The following is a 19,005-nucleotide window of genomic DNA, read 5'->3' as shown; positions in this document are numbered from 1 at the left end:
AAAGTGCCTCCTAAAATTTTAAAGGAAGAAAGACATATAAGTACAAAATAAGGGTTGATACAATGAAGGGATGGAAGATGACTGTAAATATGAAAATTATAAAAGATTTATAAAAGGACTTGGTAAGATAAGAAGTTGTTTGAAAAAAGAAAGAAGAAGATTTAAGAAAAAAAAAAAAAGGAAAAAGGGAGAGAATGTGATCAGGCAGGAGACTAGATCAAAGCCATACACTAGTGATTTAGGGTATATTTGGATTTGTTAGAAGAAAGTGTATCTCAAAATTTTAAAGAGCGAACAACTTATATATATCTGCCAAAAATAAGGGTAACTACTATGAAGGGATAAAATATGACTTTAAAAATGAAAAATAAAAAATGTTTTTTTTAAAAAAAGAGATTGATAAGATGTTGGTTGAAAAAGGGAAAAAAAATAAAAAAAATAGTTAACAAAAATTAACTTTGATGAACTAATGAATCATGGTAATAAAAGGCCATGAATTCTATGTGCAGTATTCCCCTTGCGCTGGAGTTCTCCCGTTCTCCTTGATCGGTAAACTTGGTCTTGGCTTGCTGGCCGTTCGTGCTGATCTTCTGCGGGGGTCTGTTGCTGTGGTTTCCAAATGTCTTTGCGGAGGCTGAATTGCCCCGCCCTTGTCAGTCCGGGCTAAGGAAGCTGCTCGGGTTTGCTCTCAGGAGCTTTTGTTCCCTGCAAGCTCTCGGTACAGCTTTGGAGGACCAGGGCAGAAATGGTGGCCTCCCAATCTCCACCCGGAGGAGCTGAGAACTCGGGGCCCCGCTCCTCAGTGTGCCCCCAGAGAAAAGCAGTCACTCCCATCTCCCTGGTCTTCGGCCACACTCCGTGCTCACCCGGCCTGTGACCGAGCATTTCTATCTGTGGCACCCGACCCCGTGTGGAGTCTCCAAACCCAGCAGATGCCTGCGGTGCGTTCCTGCGCCGCTCCTCCTGGGGGAGGGAGGGGCGTCTTCCCGGCTCTGCTGCTTGTTGTGTCCCTGCTGGAGGAGCAGTGGCCCGACTGGGCCGCGGATCACAGTTTGTGGCAACCCCGAGCTGAGAGCCCGCGCCTTGGCTCCGTCTCTGCAGCCAGCTTCCCCGCTCTGATACCTGGGAGCTCTGCTGCACTCAGGCACCCCCGGTCTTTCTGTGACTCCGAGGGTCCTGTGACCACACTGTCCCGGAAGGGTTCCACCCCCCGCTTAGCCACTGCAGCGACGTCCCACAGCGGAGCCCACTTCTAAAAGTTCCGATTTTGTGCTCCGCGGCTCTACCACTTGCCAGAGCGGCCGGCGGAGGCCCCACCCCCGCCGTCTATCCTCCCAAATATCGCCTTGGATTCACTTCTCCGCACGTCCTACCTTCCAGTAAGTGGTCGCTTCTCTGTTCAGAGAGTTGTTGCTACTCTCCTCTTCGATCTCCTGTTGAATTCGTAGGTGTTCAGAATGGTTTGATCCCTATTCAGCTGAATTCCTGAGACCAGACGAAATTCAGGTCTCCTACTCCTCCACCATGTTGCTCCGCCTCCTGTCTTTTTCAATTTCTTTCATCAGTGTCTTATAGTTTTCAGAGTACAGATCTTTCACCCCTTTGTTTAGGTGTATTCCTAGGTATCTTATTATTTTTTGTCTAATTGTAAATGGATTGTTTTCCTAGTTTGCCTTTCTGCTGCTTCAATATTAGTGTATAGATATGCAACGAATTTCTGTATATTGATTTTGTATCTTGCCACTTTATTGAATTCATTTATCAGTTCTTGTAGTTTTCTGGTAGTCTTCAGGGTTTTTTATATATGGTCTCACATCATCTGCAAATAGTGAAAGTTTTACTTCTTTCTTACCAAGTTGGATGCCTTTTATTTATTTTTGTTGTCTGATTGATGTGGGTAGGACTTCCAGTACTATGTTGACTAGAAGTGGTGAGAGTGGAGTCTTGTTCCTGTCCTTAGGGGGAAAACTCTTAGTTTTTCCCATTGAGTCTGATGTTTGCTGTGGGTAAAATGTTTTGTTTTGTTTTGTTTCCAAAATTTATTCAACACTTAGTTTTGTTTTAAGTGGGATAACTTTTCAGACTAATTACTGGTCTGCTGGAAACAGGAATGATCTCAGTACTTTAATGATATTTTTCAACCTATCCTTTTACTCATTTTGAGTACTTGATATGTGATCCCCCTCTATGCATCTATTAAAATCATTTTTATTACTAATTTTACATTAAAATTGCACATTATCATAATATTTCTTATCTACCATGGCCTAATTTATATTTTCTTCTTCAGAACTACTCATTGTTGTGCAAGTCATCCAGCAATTAACCACATATATCTTTATGACATCTCATCCGTTGCTCCCTTAAACTATAATTATTACACTTTTCTGTCATTTAACTGTGAGAACAGTTAATCTGTATTATAATTATATTTAGACTTCCTAAATGTTAATGTGGTGTTTTGTGCATCTTATACTCTAGTAAGGATATGTGATGTGTGAATTACAGCTAAACTTCCTTGAACAAACAGATATGTTCATTTCAAGTTCTTTTCCATATATTTTTTCTTTTTTTTTTTTTTTTTTTATTCATGAGAAGCAGAGAGAGCGAGAGAGGCAGAGGGAGAAGCAGGCTCCCAAGGAGCAGGGAGCCCGATGCAGGACTCGATCCCAGGACCCTGGGATCATGACTTGAGCTGAAGGCAGACGGTTAACCATCTGAACCACCCAGGCACCCTCCATATATTTTTTCAATCTTCATTACCTTGGCTTTCACTTTCCTTTTGGTTTTCCACATGAGTACCAAAGTTATTAACTAATACTGAATATACTGAATTCAATGAAACATAAGAAATGACTTCATTTTTTTCCTAAAATCGTATTCTCACTTACTTATCCATATAGTAAAATTTGACAAATTTCATGTTTTCAGTCACCTTTAGTCATAACAATAGACTCATTTAATAATATTGTTATATAACAATGATCTCATCATATTGGAAATTATGATGAAATTTCACATTCAGAAGTACAATTTTATTTACAATTTTAGTTTTATGTCATTTCAAAGTATTTTTTTCTCCTTTTAGCTGTACTTTGGCTTATAGTTCAGGAACTTATAACATGGAAATAAAGGTGTGATCTCTTCTTTATGTCTTCCTTGATATCCACTCTGTTTTGCTTCCCGTCCTCTAGATATGACATAGGGTCAAAAAGTTTAGATAAAGACAATGTTTAAATGAGTGATATTGTCATAATCCAGACATAACTGCCCACTGTCATGGCCCACTTTTAGATGCTTCCTCTTTCATGGGAAGCATGTGACTTTCAAAGTTCCTGTATTGCTCTCTCTGACAAGTGCCTTGCTCTGATTGCTTCTCATAACCCTTCCTTAGTGGCCCACCCATAGACTTCTATTACTGTGATCCTCTTACCATAGTAGACAACCCTTTTGGCTAAGATACCTTCAAGTTTATATGAGCCAGTCTAGCTCCCCATGAGAATTTCTTGCTTGTCCTGAGAGAAAGGAGGGAGTATACCTTATTTGACTACTAATTTTTTCTCTTCATCATGGAGATTCATTATGCAGATTCTTCATCTTCAACCACTTTTTTGGTCTTTAGACTTCTCTAGACTAGAAGTAGGCATCAGGTTTTTAATTCACATGCTCATCTAATTCCTTGGGGGGTATACTTAGTTTCTCCTAGGAATACTCTAATGGTACTCAAAATTGCTGGTAACATAATTTATTAGGTTTATTCACTCAACAAGTATTTACTGAGTACTTACTTTATGTCAGTCACTGCTTCATCCCTGGAATTATAGGTGGGTTTGCCAGATTTAGCAAATACGATGCTCAGTTGAATTTGCATTTCAGATGAACACAAATAATTTATTAGTAGAAGTATGCAATATTGGGAACATATTTATATTAAAGATTATTTGACATCATCTGAAATTAAAGTTTGACTAAGGGTCCTATACTTTATCTGGCAACCTTAAAAATGAGAGTATATAAGACAGATATAGCCCTGTCTTCATGGAGCTATATTCTTTTTCTTTTCTTTTCTTTTTTTAAAGATTTTATTTATTTATTTGACAGAGAGAGACACAGCGAGAGAGGGAACACAAGCAGGGGGAGTGGGAGAGGGAGAAGCAGGCCTCCTGCTGAGCAGGGAGCCCGATGTGGGGCTTGATCCCAGGATCCTGGGACCATGACCTGAGCCGAAGGCAGATACTCAATGACCGAGCCACCCAGGTGCCCCTCTTTTTCTTTTTTTAAGTTTTATTTATTTGAGAGAGAAAGCAAACACAAACAGGCAGAGGGGCAGAGGAAGAGGAAGAAACAGACTCACTGCTGAGCAGGGAGCCCAACATGGAGCTCAACCCCAGGACCCCGAGATCATGACCTGAGCCAAAGGCAGATGCTTAACCAACTGAGCCCCCCAGGTGCCCCAATGGAGCTATATTCTAATTGGGAAAAATCCATCCATCCATCCATCCATCCATCCAACCATCCATCAATCATATAGTGATAAAGGCAAAGAAAAAAATAAGAGCGATAGAGAGTACCAAGGGTCTAGTGTTGTTATTTTATATGTATAGGTAATAGCCCCAGTACCAAAGAGACTTGTGAGCAGAAACTGGAAGAAAGTGAAAAGAAAAGAGAGAGAGAGATAAAGAGAAAGAGATGATCAAGACATAAGAACAAGCAAATGCAAAGGAACTGAGGTGGAAGCAATTTGTGGCACATACAAGGAACAACGAATAAGGAAGAAGTGAGAAAAGTAAAGAAAAGGTGGAAGGAGAAAGGTTCAGAAAGGTAAAATGTGGGGAGTGCTGTGTCAGGGAAGGTGCAGTTTCAGCTATAGGTCATTTAACCACTGTAAGGACTTTGGATTATACCCTTAGTGAGATGGGAAAGCTGTGTAGAGTTTTGAGAAGTGACATTGATAAAGTTATCTTTTTAAATGAATTATTTTAGCTACTGTCAGGGGAAAAAAAGGCTCAAAGAGGGGTGATTGCAAAGACAGGATGTATAATTAGGAACCTATTTCAATAATCTTGGCAAGTATTGATGAGGTTTAAAAGAACAAGGAAGTAGTGTTGGAGAGAAGATGAAGGGAAATAAACGAATTCTGATTGAATTTTGAAGGCAGAATTGTTAGAATTTTCTGATAGATTGGATGTAGAATTAAAAAAAAAAGTCAAAATGACTCTCATAACTTTTATTGGAGAAACTGGAAGAAAAGAGTGATATTTACCATGATGGGGGAAGATTGTGGAAGTTTTGTGGGAATATGTGGAAATAAGTTCGGTTTTGGACATGATAAGTTTGCAACGCTGGAGATCCAATTGCAGAGAATGAATTTGTGGTTTGATTTATTTTTCTGGGAAGAGTCTGGTCGAGAAATAGCAATTTGGGTGTTGACAGTGTATAAAGTTATTTAACACAGAAGATCAGATGAGACAACTGCCCCTTCTCAAGAAGGCCATGGTTGTTTTTCTTGGAAATCCCTTCACTTTTTCTTTTCTTTTTTTTTTTTTTAAAGATTTTATTTATTTATTTGAGAGAGAGAGAGAATGAGAGATAGAGAGCACGAGAGGGAAGAGGGTCAGAGGGAGAAGCAGACTCCCCGCTGAGCAGGGAGCCCGATGCGGGACTCGATCCCGGGACTCCAGGATCATGACCTGAGCCGAAGGCAGTCGCTTAACCAACTGAGCCACCCAGGCGCCCCCACTTTTTCTGTTGGGAGTGACTATTTTCATTTCATTAAAAAAAAAAAAAAAGGAAAGTTCTCTGCTTTTCTTCCTACACTAATGCTCACTGTAGAATTACTGTTTCAATGTTTCAATGGCAACCTTTAATACTGGTATAGAGAATGGCTTCTATTCAGTGATTTTAAGTACAATTTTTCATTTATAGTACACTTAATTCCTACTCATTCCCCCCCCCTTTTTTTAAATGCTATCAGGTGATTGAGTGCAACATGCAACATGCCATTTTAATATTTCTGATTAAATTTACTCATCAATGAGAAAAAGAAAGGCTGATTTCAATATATTAAGGTGACAATGATGCTTCGGAATTTGGCTTTAGCAATGGTAACCTCTTTAATTTAGACAACTTCTGACTGTAAGCCTCCACTTTGATTATACATTGAATTCTATACTGCACTCCACCCCATGGCTCATTAAGAGTTTTGTTTAAGGAAACTTCTCTAAATGCCGTCTATATATCTTTTCTTTTTTTTTTACTTAAAGTGAAATCAGTTTTCTTATCTGAATTGTCCAATTAGGTTACTAAGCAGCAAAAATTTGCGTAGAATTTGTGTAGGATTCTAGTATCCACCCTACTGAGGATTAGCTATATGTGATTGAAGAAGTGTTTTATTTTTTCTGAACCTTAATTACTTCATTTGTGAAACACAAGAATTGGAATGCATACTCTCTAAGGTCCATTCCTGGTTTAACATTTTGTGATTCTATGATGGAAATTTTCAATCTAGGCAGTCCTTGTAAATTCTGGTTATCTACTTTTTCCATCTCTATCAGGTCTAGAATATTTTTCTCATTTCATGTTATTGAACCACTTTTTATGTAAATTAAGAACATCTTTCCTGTATAATATAAATTTCAAGGTAGTTTTGTTAATTTGCAGGGCCTACACCTCTATGATTTTTTTAAAATTAGAAACAAACAAATGTAGAATATTACACTAAAATAAGACCAGTAAATATATAGGGTATGTTTCTTTTTTTAAAAAAGATTTTATTTATTTGAGAGAGAGAGAGAGAGCCAGCATGAGGGGCAGAGGGAAAGTCAGAAGCAGACTCCCTGCTGAGCAGGGAGCCCAACCTGGAGCTCGATCCCAGGACCCTGGGATCATGACCTGAGTTGAAGGCAGGCACTTAACCAACTGAGCCACCCAGGCGCCCATATAGGTGTGTTTCATCAGATTATACATATAAGATATCATTTTAGAATAAAACTATTAAGTGACTAAGACCTGGCTCTGTATATAAAGTATAGAACCCTGAGAATATTTAATATTAAAAAAATAATACTAATTTCTCAAATGATATTTCATAATTAGAGATTGAAATCTTCAGCACCCAAGCTAAAGAATCACTTAAACACAAATATATCCAGTGCAAACAAAATCTATAGTATATTCATAATAAAAATGGTTGCATAATTGTAAGAAAACCTGCTGCTTATGCCCTACAATATACAAATAAAATAAACAAAAGGTTAATGCCACTCATAATCCTAATAGACTAGAGGATGAGATGGAACATATTTCCAACTTTCAAGGTGAAGAGAAAAAATAAACACTTTCTTATGTCGTTAAGGTTCCCATGAGAATTACCTGATGAATGCTATTTCTTTAGAAGAAAAGTAATGTCATTTCAATGAGCTAAAGATAGCCCTAAAAGTACAATGACATTCTTTCTATTTTAAATCCAGAGAAACTGACAAAACAATAAAACACAGAACTCGTTCTCTTGGCTTTGATGACAGGTACACTTGCTTTTCTTCCTGATTAGCTAACCAGTAGAATAAATATTCTGAACTGAACTGTGATTGAAAGTGAAAATAACATTTTGCTTCCTGAATAGTTTTATTCTTTTTCTTAAATAGCTCAGATTTCATTTAAATATTATTGTTGATTTGGTATAAAACATTTTAAGCAACATTTTCAGAAGCAGAGAACAATATTTAAATTGAAAGATGGAACTGTTTCCTAGATTTTTAACTTTCTTAAAAACTAAAGGAGGTCACCTTCCAATAGGCCAATTTTCAACACTCTTATTGTGTATAACTCTTTAAAGTCATGAAAAGATAGAATTTCTTGTTCTAGCACTAAGACCTAAAGACAGTGATTAAATGAGGATCTATTCCTGGCATGTTTGTTATGATTAAATTTAAAACCTTCCTGCTTTTCTATACCATAATTCCATGCAATATCTTATGTTTCTCTTTATATCACTTTCTGTAAGTCTCTGAGATTTTGAGCTCCTTGTATGCAGGGATTCACCTTGGCATTCCTACAACCATAAAAATACTTTTTAAATCCATTGAATAGAAAGTTTATTCTGAAGGTATTTCTGCTTGTGATACTCTAACATAGTTTTAGGAAACAAAGACAAAGTGGAAGCGAGTGTGAACATACTTAAAGATTTTTTCATCTTCTGAAAGTTATTTTTTTCTCACTCTTAGATAACAGTAGAACAGGGCGCCTGGGTGGCTCAGTTGGTTAAGCGACTGCCTTCGGCACAGGTCATGAACCTGGAGTCCCAGGATCGAGTCCCGCATCGGGCTCCCTGCTCAGCAGGGAGTCTGCTCCCTCTGACCCTCTCCCCTCTCATGCTCTCTCTCTATCTCATTCTCTCTCTCAAATAAATTAATAAAATCTTTAAAAAAAAACAGTAGAACAAAGTAATACTGTTACAGTCAGATTTCAGATAGTAATTGTTTTGACTCAAAATGTACCATAAAACAAAGATAACTGGTAATGTACCTTGGCTAGATCTATGTTTATATATAATATTACTAAATTTTGCCTTTCTTAGTCACATAGGTAATTGAATGATTACCTCTTGACATGATTCCCCACCCCATTCTATTATATACACAGACATACTGTCTTATCAGATTCTTAGAAGGAAATAGGCCACCAGAAGATAAGCTGCCTGTTTCTCTTAATAGCATTAGGGAAAAGATTAAGAAGCTCTCAGTTTTCTGAAGTAACAATCCTCAAACTTTGAGATCTCAAACCTCTTTACATTCTTTTTTTTTTTTTAATTTTTTAAACATATAATGTATTATTTGTTTCAGGGGTACAGGTCTATGATTAATCAGTCTTACACAATTCACAGCGCTCGCCATAGCATATATCCTCCCTAACGTCCATCACCTAGCCACCCCATCCCTCCCACCCCCCACCACTCCAGCAACTCTGTTTTTTTCCTGAGATTGAGTCTCTTATGGTTTGTCTCCCTCTCTGGTTTCATCTTGTTTCATTTTCCCTTCCCTTCCCCTATGACCCTCTGTCTTGTTTCTCAAATTCTTCATATCACTGAGATCATATGATACTTGTCTTTCTCTGATTGACTTATATTGCTTAGCATAATACCCTCTAGTTCCATCCACGTTGTTGCAAATGGTAAAATTTCATTTTTTTGATAGTTGCATAATATCCACTGTATACATATATATATACTACAGCTTCTTTATCCATTTATCTGTTGATGGACATCTGGGCTCTTTCCATAGGGTGGACATTGCTGCTATAAACATTGGGGTGCATGTGCCCCTTCCGATCCCTACATTTTTATCTTTGGGGTAAATACCGAGTAGTGCAATTGCTGGGTCGTATGGTGGCTCTATTTTCAACTTTTTGAGGAACCTCCATACTGTTTTCCAGAGTGGCTGCACCAGCTTGCATTCCCACCAACAGTGTAGGAGGGTTCCCCTTTCTCCACATCCCCGCCAACATCTGTCGTTTCTTGACTTGTTATTTTAGCCATTCTGACGGGTGTGAGGTGGTATCTCATTGAGGTTTTGATTTGGATTTCCCTGATGCCAAGCGATGTTGAGCACTTTTTCATGTGTCTGTTGGCCATTTGGATGTCTTCTTTGGAAAAATGTCTGTTCATGTCTTCTGCCCATTTCTTGATTGGATTATTTGATCTTTGGGTGTTGAGTTTGATAAGTTCTTTATAGATTTTGGATACTAGCCCTTTATCTGATATGTCATTTGAAAATATTTTCTCCCATTCTTTCGGCTGTCTTTTGGTTTTGCGGACTGTATCTTTTGCTGTGCAAAAGCTTTTTATCTTGATGAAATCCCAATAGTTCATTTTTGACCTTGCTTCCCTTGCCTTTGGCAATGTTTCTAGGAAGAAGTTGCTGCGGCTGAGGTCGAAGCGGTTGCTGCCTATGTTCTCCTCAAGGATTTTGATGGATTCTTGTCTCACGTTTAGGTCTTTCATCCATTTGGAGTCTGTTTTTGCGGGTGGTGTAAGGAAATGGTCCAGTTTCATTCTTTGGCATGTGGCTGTCCAATTTTCCCAACACCATTTGTTGAAGACTGTCTTTTTCTATTGGACATTCTTTCCTGCTTTGTCAAAGATGAGTTGACCATAGAGTTGAGGGTCCATTTCTGGGCTCTCGATTCTGTTCCATTGATCTATGTGTCTGTTTTTGTGCCAGTACCATACTATCTTGATGATGACAGCCTTGTAATAGAGCCGGAAGTCCGGAATTGTGATGCCGCCAGCTTTGCTTTTCTTTTTCAACATTCCTCTGGCTATTCGGGGTCTTTTCTGGTTCCATACAAATTTTAGGATTATTTGTTCCATTTCTTTGAAAAAAGTGGATGGTATTTGGATGGGGATGACATTGAATGTGTAGATTGCTCTAGGTAGCATTGACATCTTCACAATATGTGTTCTTCCAATCCATGAGCATGGGACGTTTTTCCATTTCTTTGTGTTTTCCTCAATTTCTTTCATGAGTATTCTATAATTTCCTGAGTATTGATTCTTTGCCTCTTTGGTTAGATTTATTCCTAGATATCTTATAGTTTGGGGTGCCATTGTAAATGGGATTGACTCCTTAATTTCTCTTTCTTCTGTCTTGTTGGTGTATAGAAATGCCACTGATTTCTGTGCATTGATTTTATATCCTGCCACTTGACTGAATTCCTGTATGAGTTCTAGCAGTTTTGGGTTGGAGTTTTTTGGTTTTTCCACATAAAGTATCATATCATCTGCAAAAAGTGAGACTTTGACTTCTTCTTGCCAATTCGGATGCGTTTTATTTCTTTTTGTTGTCTGATTGCTGTGGCTAGGACTTCTAATGCTGTTGAGAAGCAGTGGTGATAGTGGACATCCCTGCCGTGTTCCTGATCTTAGGGGGAAAGCTCTCAGTTTTTTCCCCCATTGAGTATGATATTCGCTGTGGGTTTTTCATACATGGCTTTTATGATATTGAGGTATGTACCTCTATCCCTACTCAGTGAAGAGTTTTGATCAAGAAAGGATGCTGTACTTTGTCAAATGCTTTTTCTGCATCTTTTGAGAGGATCATATGATTCTTGTTCTTTCTTTTATTAATGTGTTGTATCACATTGATTGATTTGCAGATGTTGAAGCAAACTTGCAGCCCAGGAATAAATCCCACTGGGTCATGGTGAATAATCCTTTTAATGTACTGTTGGATCCTATTGGCTAGTATTTTGGTGAGAGTTTTTGCATCCGTGTTCATCAGGGATATTGGTCTGTAATTCTCTTTTTTGATGGGGTCTTTGTCTGGTTTTGGGATCAAAGTAATGGTGGCCTCATAAAATGAGTTTGGAAGGTGTCCTTCCATTTCTATTTTTTGGAATAGTTTCAGGGGAATAGGCATTAATTCTTCTTTAAATGTTTGGTAGAATTCCCCTGGGAAGCCCTCTGGCCCTGGGCTCTTGTTTGTTGGGAGATTACTGATTATGGCTTCAACTTCCTTAGTGGTTACAGGTCTGTTCAGGTTTTCTGTTTCTTCCTGGTTCAGTTTTGGTAGTTGATACATCTCTAGGAATGCATCCATTTCTTCCAGATTATCTAATTTGCTGGCATATAGTTACTCATAATATGTTCTTATAATTTGTATTTCTTTGGTGTTGGTTGTGATCTCTCCTCTTTCATTCATGATTTAATTTTTTGGGTCCTTTCTCTTTTTTTTGATAAGTCCTGCCAGGGGTTTATCAATCTTATTAAACCTTTCAAAGAACCAGCTCTTAGTTTCGTTGATCTGTTCTACTGTTCTTTTGGTTTCTATTGCATTGATTTCTGCTCAGATCTTTATTATTTTTCTTTTGCTGGGTTTAGGATTTATTTGCTGTCCTTTCTCCAGCTTCTCAGGTGTAGGGTTAGATTTTGTATTTGAGACCTTTCTTGTTTCTTAAGAATGGCTTGTAGTACTATGTACTTTCCTCTTAGGACTGCCTTTGCTGCATCCCAAAGATTTTGAACAGTTGTGTTTTCATGTTCATTGGTTTCCATGAATTTTTTAAATTCTTCTTTAATTTCCTGGTTGATCCATTCATTCTTTAGTAGGATGTTCTTTAGCCTCCATGGATTTGAGTTCTTTCTGACTTTCCTCTTGTGATTGAGTTCTAGTGTCAAAGCATTGTGGTCCAAAAATATGCAGGGAATGATCCCAATCTTTTGGGACTGGTTGAGACCTGATTTGTGACCTAGGATGTGATCTATTCTGGAGAATGTTCCATGGGCACTAGAGAAGAATGTGTATTGTGTTACTTTGGGATGGAATGTTCTGAATATGTCTTTGAAGTTTATCTGGTCCAGTGTGCCATTTAAAGCCTTTATTTCCTTGTTGACCTTTTGCTTAGATGTTCTATCCATTTTAGTGAAGGGGTGTTAAAGTCCCTTACTATTATTTTATTGTTGTCGATATGTTTCTTTGATTTTGTTATTAATTGGCTTATATAATTGGTTGCTCCTATGTTAGGGGCATAGATATTTACAATTGTTAGATCTTCTTGTTGGATAGACCTTTTAAGTATGATGTAGTGTCCTTCCTCATCTCTTATTATAGTCTTCGGTTAAAATCTAATATGTCTGATATAAGGATTGCCATCCCAGCTTTCTTTCGTTGTCCATTAGCATGATGAATGGTTTTCCACCCCCTCACTTTCAATCTGGAGGTTTCTTTGCATCTAAAATGAGTCTCTTGCAGACAGCATATCGATGGGTCTTGTTTTTTTATCCAATCTGATAGCCTGTGTCTTTTGATTGGGGCATTTAGTCCATTTACATTCTGGGTAACTATTGAAAGATATGAATTTAGTGCCATTGTATTGCCTGTGACTGTTACTGCATATTGTCTGTGTTCCTTTCTGGTCTATGTTACTTTTAGGCTCTTTCTTTGCTTTGAGGACCCCTTTCAGTATTTCTTGTAGGGCTGGCTCGTGTTTGCAAATTCCTTTAGTTTTTGTTTGTCCTGGAAGATTTTTATCTCTCCTTCTATTTTCAATGACAGCCTAGCTGGATATAGTATTCTTAGCTGCATATTTTTCTCATTTAGTGCTCAGAATATATCATGCCAGTCCTTTCTGGCCTGCCAGGTCTCTGTGGATACGTCTGCTGCCAATCTAATGTTTCTACCATTGTAGGTTATAGACCTTTTGTCCCGAGCTGCTTTCAGGGTTTTCTCTTTGTCTCTGAGACTCATAAGTTTTACTATTAGATGTCGGGGTGTTGACCTATTTTTATTGATTTTTTAAGGCGAGTTCTCTGTGCCTCCTGGATTTTGAAGCCTGTTTCCTTCCCCAAATTCGGGAAGTTCTCTGCTATAATTTGCTCCAATATACCTTCTGCCCCTCTCTCTCTTTCTTCTGGGATCCCAATTATTTTAATATTGTTTCATCTTATGGTATCACTTATTTCTCGAATTCTGCCCTCATGATCCAGTAGTTGTTTATCTCTTTTTCTGAGCTTCTTTATTTTTCATCATTTGGTTTTCTATATCACTAATTCTCTCTTCTACCTCATTTATCCTAGAGGCTCCATTTTTGATTGCCCCTCATTAATAGCCTTTTTGATTTTGACTGGTTAGATTTTAGTTCTTTTATTTCTCCAGAAAGGGATTCTCTAGTATCTTCCATGCTTTTTTCACGCCCAGCTAGTATCTTTAAAATCGTCATTCTGAACTCTAGTTCTGACATCTTCCTAATGTCCGTATTTTTTAGGTCCCTGGCAGTCGGTACTGCCTCTTGTTCTTTTTTTTTTTTGAGGTGATTTTTTTCCATCTTTTTATTTTGTCCAGATGAGAATAGATGAATGAGATAACAAAATTCTAAATATACAATAAACAATTCAGAAGAGACCTGAGCGTGGGGAAGGTGGTGATGATGGTGGAGGCAGCGTAGGTTGTCCCAGTCGGCCGGTTGGTGTGACCCGTCAGCCCGTGCTCTGCAGCGTCTGCCTTGGACCAGCGAAGTCGAGTCCAGCCGAGGCGGCCATGTCTGGCGCGGCTCAGGCTTACGGAGGGCGGTGGCCGGCGCCAGGGCGGCCAGTGGAATCACGGGCCCCCAGGTGCCGCGCCGCCCAGCTCTGGCTCCCGGCCCTGCCGGCCTCCTCCCCCGGCGCTGTGGCCATGGCGGCCTGTGCCAAGCGGAAGCAGAGGAGAAGCACCTGAAGATGCTGCGAGACATGACGGGTCTCCCGCACAACCGAAAGTGTTTCGACTGCGACTAGTGCAGCCCCACCTACGTGAACACGACGATCGGCTCCTTCGTCTGTACCTCCTGCTCCGGCAGCCTGAGAGGGTTAAATCCACCACATAGGGTGAAATCTAACTCCATGACAACATTCACACAACAGGAAATTGAATTCCTGCAAAAACATGGAAATGAAGTCAGTAAACAGATTTGGCTAGGATTATTTGATGATAGATCTTCAGCAATTCCAGACTTCAGAGATCCACAGAAAGTGAAAGAGTTCCTACAAGAAAATTATGAAAAGAAAAGATGGTACATCCCTCCAGAACAAGCCAAAGTGGTGGCATCAGTTCATGCATCTATTTCAGGGTCCTCTGCCAGTAGCACAAGCAGCACACCTGAGGTCAAACCACTGAAGTCTCTTTTAGGAGATTCAGCACCGGCACTGCATTTAATAAGGGCACACCTAGTCAGTCTCCAGTTGTAGGTCGCTCTCAAGGGCAGCAGCAGGAAAAGAAGCAGTTTGACCTTTTAAGTGATCTTGGCTCAGACATCTTTGCTGCCCCAGCACCTCAATCAACAGCTACAGCCAATTTTGCTAACTTTGCACATTTCAACAGTCATGCAGCTCAGAATTCTGCAAATGCAGATTTTGCAAACTTTGATGCATTTGGACAGTGTAGTGGTTCGAGTAATTTTGGAGGTTTCCCCACAGCGAGTCACTCTCCTTTTCAGCCCCAAACTACAGGTGGAAGTGCTGGATCAGTAAATGCTAATTTTGCTCATTTTGATAACTTCCCCAAATCCTCCAGTGCTAATTTTGGAACCTTCAATACTTCCCAGAGTCATCAAACAGCATCAGCTATTAGTAAAGTTTCAACGAACAAAGCTGGTCTACAGACTACAGACAAATATGCAGCACTTGCTAATTTAGACAATATCTTCAGTGCTGGGCAAGGTGGTGATCAGGGGAGTGGCTTTGGGACCGCAGGTAAAGCTCCCGTTGGTTCTGTGGTTTCAGTTCCCAGTCAGTCAAGTGCATCCTCAGACAAATATGCAGCCCTGGCAGAACTAGACAGCGTTTTCAGCTCTGCAGCCACTTCCAGTAACGCATATACTTCCACAAATAATGCTAGCAGCAGTGTTTTTGGAACAGTGCCAGTGGGTGCTTCGGCACAGACACAGCCTGCTTCTTCAAGTGTGCCTGCTCCATTTGGAGCTACGCCTTCCACAAATCCATTTGTTGCTGCTGTTGGTCCTTCTGTGGCATCTTCTACAAGTCCATTTCAGACCAATGCCAGAGGAGCAACAGCCGCGACCTTTGGCACCACCTGCATGAGCATGCCCGCGGGCTTCGGGACTCGTGCTTCCTATAGTCTTCCCACCAGCTTCAGCGGCAGCTTCCAGCAGCCTGCCTTCCCAGCCCAAGCAGCTTTCCCTCAACAGACAGCTTTTTCTCAACAGCCCAATGGTGCAGGTTTTGCAGCATTTGGACAAACAAAGCCAGTGGTAACCCCTTTTGGTCAAGTTGCAGCCGCTGGAGTATCTAGTAATCCTTTTATGACTGGTTCAATCAACAGGACAGTTTCCAACAGGAAGCTCATCAGCCAATCCTTTCTTATAGCCTTATATAGACACTTTACTGGAACGAACTTTTACATGGTCACATAACATCTCTCCGCCTCTTGCACTGTTGTCTTGTTTCACTGATCTTAGCTTTAAACACAAGAGAAGTCATTAAAAAGCCTGCATTGTGTATTAAACACCAGGTAATATGTGCAAAACAGAGGGCTCCGGTAACAACTTTTAACCTGTGAATTGGCAGAAAAAGGTAGCGGTATCATTTATATTAAAAATTGGCTAATATTAAGTTATTGCAGATACCACATTCATTATGCTGCAGTACTGTACATATTTTTCTTAGAAATTAGCTATTTGTGCATATCAGTATTTGTAACTTTAACACATTGTTATGTGAGAAATGTTACTGGGGAAATAGATCAGCCACTTTTAAGGTGCTGTCATATATCTTGGAATGAATGACCTAAAATCATTTTAACCATTGCTACTGGAAAGTTACAAAGTCAAAATTGGAAGGTTTTATTCATTCTTGAATTTTTCCTTTCTAAAGAGCTCTTCTATTTATACATACCTAAATTCTTTAAAAATGTAGAGGGATACCTATCTGCATAATAAAACTGATCATGTCTTGCTACAGTTTGCAGGTGAAAAAAAATAAATATTAGGAAAAAAAAAAAAGAAGAGACCTGAAACTGGGGTGGGGGTGGGGGGAGAAGGGAAATAAAAAAAAAGAATATGGTCAGGCTGGTGAATAGAACAGAACCACACACTAGATTTGGGTGTATATTGATTTGTTAGAAGAAATTGCCCCCCAAAATTTTAAAGAATGAAAAACTTATATATATACTAAAATAAGGGTAAATACAATGAAGGGATGAAATATGACTATAAAGATGAAAATTAAAAAAGATTTTAAAAAAGGAATTGATAAGAAGTTGGTTGAAAAAAGAATGAAAAAATTTTAAAAAAGAGAGAGAATGTGATCAGGCAAGAGACTAGAACAACACCATACACTAAAGATTTAGGGTATATTTTGGTCTGTTAGAAGAAACTGTATTCCAAAATTTTAAAGAAAGAAAAACTTATATATAGATACCAAAAATAAGGTTAACTACTATGAAGGGGTGGAATATGACCCTAAAAATGAAAAATAAAAAAGATTTTTTAAAAAAAGTGATTGATAAGATGTTGGTTGAAAAGGGAAAAAGAAAAATTAAAAAAAAGAAAAAGAAAAAGAAAATTAAAAAATTAACTTTGAAAGACTAAAGAATCATGGGAAAAAAGCCATGAATTCTGTGTTGTGTTCCCCTAGACCTGGGGTTTTGCTATTCTCATTGATTGGTAAACTTGGTCTTGGCTGGCTGTTCTTGCTGATCTTCTGGGGGAGGGGCCTGTTGCAGTGGTTCTCAAATGTCTTTGCTGGAGGCAGAATTGCCCCGCCCTTGCCAGGTCTGGGCTAAGTAATCTGCTGGGGTTTGCTCTCGGTAGCTTTTGTTCCCTGAAAGCTTTCCATACACCTTTATAGGATGAGAATGAAAATGGTGGCGTTCCAATTTCTGGTCCCAGAGGAGCCGAGAGCTCAGGGTGCCAACTCCTCAGTGTGCCCTCAGAGAAAAGCAGTCAATCCCTCCTATCTCCCTGGTCTCTGGCTGCACTCCATGCTCACCAGGCCTGTGACTAAGTGTTTCTATCTCTGACACATGACCCCATTTAGAGTCTCCAAACCCAGCAGATTCAGGAGGAAAAAAGGGGAATCTCCCTGGATCTGCTGCCTGTTGGGTCCCTGCCCTGCTGGAAGAGCCAATGGCCCTACTGTGCCACGGATCACAGTTTATGGCAACCCTGAGCTGAGAACCCACTCCTCAGCTCCGTCTCTGCAGCTGGCTTCTCCACTCCGATACCTGGGAGCTCTGATGCACTTAGGCACACCCAGTCTTTCTGTGACCCTGAGGGTCCTGAGACCACACTGTCTCATTGAGGGTTCCACTCCCCACTTAGCCTCTGGAGCGACGTCCCTCAGCAGAGCCGACTTCTAAAATTTCTGATTTTGTGCTCTATCACTTGCTGGTAGCAGCGGATGGTCTATCTTCCTGTATATCGCCTTGGATTCACTTCTGCGCATGTCCTACTTTCCAGAAAGTGGTGGCTTTTCTGTTCATAGAATTGCTGTTATTCTTTTCTTTGATCTCCTGTTGAGTTTGTAGGTGTTGTGAATGGTTTGATAACTAGCTGAATTACTGGGACGAGACAAAATTTAGGTCTCCTACTCCTCTGCCATCTTGCTCCTCCCCAAGACTCTTTACATTCTTAAAAACTATTACAGATTTTAAAGAGTTTTTGTTTACATAGATGATATCTATTTATATTCTCCTTATTAAGAGATTAAAACCAAGAAATTCTAAAATCATGTATATTTATTAATGTACTTAAAAGAAGGCTAAACTCCTTACATGTTAATCTAAATAACCTACTTTTAGGAAAAATGAACTCTATTTTCCAACATGAACAAACAAAAAATAAGAAGAAAAGTTGCATTTTGTACTCTTGTTAACATTTTATACTTTTGACATTTTAAGCTATTGCTATATATACTATTTTAATTGAAGTATATATAAAAAAATCTGGTCTTCCATGAATGTGTTGTTGGAAAAGAGAAAAACATTTTAATTGTCTCCAGATAATTTTGGATATTTTTCTTTGAATGTAAAATATAATACTGTATGAATTAATATTTCATACTCTGCTGCATAAAATCAATTGGGCTATCTTGAAATTTGAATGGATATTTTACTTATGCATAGTTTTGAAACACGATGCTTTAGTCATTGGGAAAACATTGGTTTGAAGGTTTATGCAGATTTCCAAATGTTAAAGCATGGCATTGTACAATCTGAAAAAAAAATCACATTTATTATTCTTATTTCCAGTCAAGATGGATAGCTTCCAGATTTACTCTTCCACTTCAAACAAATAAAAGTCCAAATAGAATATATAAAATAGCAAATGTGAAGATGTTGGGCATGAGGCAATGAAAGACAGTGGTCTCTAAAAGATGAGAAAGTAATAAGTAAGACTTTTCAATTGTCTACCTTATTACAGGGAGAGATTCCAAGCCATAGCACCAGGGGAGGGAACTTAGGCAGGGGTCAGTGGTCTCCTTTAGTTGAGGAAAAAGAGATCAAGGAGGTTATAGTA

The 19,005-nt window shown here is 39.1% G+C and overlaps 1 pseudogene; it reads left to right on the top strand.

The window, feature by feature from the left end:
* The first annotated feature begins 14,165 nt into the window (after positions 1 to 14,165).
* Positions 14,166 to 15,853, top strand: LOC112840587 (arf-GAP domain and FG repeat-containing protein 1 pseudogene; annotated as a pseudogene).
* Positions 15,854 to 19,005: the final 3,152 nt, after the last annotated feature.

The sequence above is a fragment of the Callorhinus ursinus genome, unplaced genomic scaffold (genome assembly GCF_003265705.2).
Source record: "Callorhinus ursinus isolate GAN/ISIS: 27379988/994484 unplaced genomic scaffold, GSC_fseal_2.0 scaffold19, whole genome shotgun sequence".
Taxonomy (NCBI): Eukaryota; Metazoa; Chordata; class Mammalia; order Carnivora; family Otariidae; genus Callorhinus; species Callorhinus ursinus.
The sequence above is the reverse complement of the archived record's forward strand: the minus strand, read 5'-3'. Positions and strand labels throughout refer to the sequence as shown.